This window comes from Phascolarctos cinereus, unplaced genomic scaffold (assembly GCF_003287225.1).
Source record: "Phascolarctos cinereus isolate Bilbo 61053 unplaced genomic scaffold, phaCin_HiC Scaffold_4;HRSCAF=312, whole genome shotgun sequence".
Classification (NCBI taxonomy): domain Eukaryota; kingdom Metazoa; phylum Chordata; class Mammalia; order Diprotodontia; family Phascolarctidae; genus Phascolarctos; species Phascolarctos cinereus.
The window spans coordinates 515,563,248-515,566,271 of NW_027555847.1; the positions used below are offsets into that span (position 1 = coordinate 515,563,248).

Here is a 3,024-nt window from a genome sequence, read left to right on the forward strand (position 1 = left end):
TCCCCTGTTACATGAGTTTTGCGGAAGCGAAAATTGCCCAAAGTCATTCACTAGGCTCAATGGGATTCAGACTCATGTCTCCTAACTCCAAGATCAGCTCTCTTTCTACTATACCAGGCTATCTCTTTAAGTTTTAAGTTGAAGACAGTGAGTCCATTTTTAATTCTCTTGGGTTTAAGTTTTAAATGAATATCCAGGCAGTTGAAAATGAGAGATTGAATCTGATGTTCAAGTTATACAGAACTTCATTTGCTTTTTCTGGCATTATGGTGCCTGCACTTAGTGACCTTTTCATCTTATTTTTCACAAAATTTTCAGAATAAAGAGGTTTCTTGCCGATAAACAGAAGCAAAACTATACCATCCATTAGTGGGTTTGCATGAAAACTGGTGATAAGATCAGGTACTACTCAGACACTGGAGAAAAACCAAGTTGAGTTTATACAAATGTGATGGTATGTATTTATTTTATACCAAGTCTAAACGTCTTACTACATCCCCCCTGAGAAGAAGCAAATGCTACCATCCTCCCATTTGTGAAGCTGTTTGTTAAGGTACAGATATAAAAAACTTGCTGAAGAAACCAGCCTTGCCTTTTTCTTTTCATGCATTGTGTTGATAAGTTCAGTAATAAACAGGTTTGTGATATTAAGAAAAGATATACTATAGCAATGTAGATTGAAAGAAAAACAACTACAAAACAATAAAAACGAATATTCCAAAATTTAAAAAAAAAACTTGGTCCAAAGAAGAGCTAGAAGACATTTCCATCCACTCTTTTGCAGAGGTGGAGTGGGATGTGGATCATTGAATATGGCAGTTTTTTTTATGTTTGTTTTTGTTGAATTCCCCCCACTTTCTTCCTTTCTTTTCTAAAAAACATTGTTTGTTATAAGAGATAGTTCAATAGGAAAGGTTATGGGGAAGGATAATAGGGAGAAATCTAGGTGGTATATAATGAAAAGGTATCAATTAAAAATCTATTTTAAGAGACACACAAGAAATTGACACAGATATGACTATAAGGCATTCCCTAATAGATGTGGTCAAAGAATATTAACAATTTTCAAAAGAATAAATGCATACTATCAATAACCATATGAAGAAAAATGCCGCTGAGGTATTATATCACACCTGTTTTGGTAAAGATGATTACAGAGGATAACCATTTGGAGAACAAGGAGTAAAGAAGGTGAGAGTTGGGGTAGGGGATGGTCATCCCACGGCTACCAGCAGTGCAATTGTAGTGGCAGCCAGTGTCTGCCACATCTGCAGTTCCTTTCTTCAGGAACATGAGAGATGACTTGTGAATGAACAAGCTGCGAGGCGAGGCAAGACAGTTTATGTGAAACAGCAAGGCAGTTGGAGAGAGGGAGAGGGAGAGAGAGAGAGAGAGAGAGAGAGAGAGAGAGAGAGAGAGAGAGAGAGAGAGAGAGAGAGAGAGAGAGACAGAGAGAGAGAGAGACAGAGAGAGAGAGAGACAGAGAGAGAGGCACAGTATGAACCAAGCAAGTCAAATCAATACTACCTTGACCACCATTTCTCCTTAGATCCTGATGAAGATGGACAAGGACCCTGAACTCAAGAGCCTTGGGAATAGCTGTGCCCCCCCAAACTACCAGATCTGCTGCCAGCCCAGTCCCTAAAGCCACCATTGAGGGAAGAAATCTTTATGGAGAAGGGGACAACCTTCCCCATCACCACCAGCAACAACTGATAACTGATGGCCAATTGTTAGCAGTAGCTATTGAAGATCCAGAAAAAAAAGTATTGTCTCCAAAGTCTTTAGCACTGTCAAATCAGCCAATTAGTCAATAAGCATTTATTAAACATCTCTTATCAATTATGTGCCAAGCCCTGGAAATACTGAGAGAGATAAAAGAAACCCTGTTCTCAAAGAGTTCAGGGTCAAATGGAAAGGACAACATGCAAACAACTATGTACAAATGAGCTATCTGTGGGAGAAATTGGAAATCAAGAGAGGGATGTATTGGGAAAGGCTTCCTGTACAAGGTGATATTTTAGCTGAGATTTGAAAGAAGACAGGAAAGCCAGGAGGCAAAAAATAAGTAGAACATTCCAGGTATAAGGGAAGGCCAGTGAAAATGCAAAGAATAGGGTAATGGAGTGTTGGATGACCAGTGTTAATGGATTCAAGAGTGGGGATATAAGGTTTAAGAAGACCTATAAGGTGAGGGGGGCAGGCTATGAAAGACTTTGAACACCAGAAGATTTTACATTTGATCCTGGAGGTGAAGGGGAGTCACTGCAGTATATTGAATGGGGGGATGTGGCAACATGATCAGACCTATGCTTCAGGAAAAATCACTGTGTCAGGTGAATGGAAATGGACTAGAATGGGAAGATATTTGGGGCAGGTGGACCAACCCGCAGGCTATGGTGATAGTCCAGGCATCAAGTAATGAGAGCCTGCGTCGGGTAGCAGCAGTGTCAGAGGAGAGAAGGGGGCATATATGAGAGATGTTATGAAGCTAAAACTGACAGGCTTTGGCAACAGATTAGCCATAGGGAGTGAGAGAGAGTGAGGAATTGAAAATGAGACTCAGGTTGTGAGCCTGGGGGACTGGGAGGAGGGTGGCAGTAATAGGGAAGTTTGAAAGGAGGAAGGGTTTAGGGAGAAGTGTTAAGATGTCTAAAGACATCATATTTGAGTTGTCCAATAGGCAGTTAGAGATGTGAGACTGAAAGTCATTAGAGAAGTTAGGGCTGCATAAGTAAATTTAAGAATCATCAGCATAGAGATGATAATTGAATCCATGGGAGTTGATGAGATCACCAAATGAAATAATGTAGAGAGAGAAAAGAAGGCCCAGAACAGAGCGCAAATGGTTCTACATCAGGAACTGATATGATTTTATCGGTGAAAATGACATTAAAGGAGAAGCATTATCATATGTTTGCAACTGAACTGTAAGGACAGTAGGACTTTTCCATCTGACTTGCAACCAAAACCTCACATATATGTTGTCTTCCCCATTAGTAAGCTCCTTAAGAGCAGGGACTG

At 40.2% G+C, this 3,024-nt stretch overlaps 1 pseudogene; it reads left to right on the forward strand.

The window, feature by feature from the left end:
- The first annotated feature begins 301 nt into the window (after positions 1-301).
- Positions 302-552, forward strand: LOC110207835 (large ribosomal subunit protein eL39-like; annotated as a pseudogene).
- Positions 553-3,024: the final 2,472 nt, after the last annotated feature.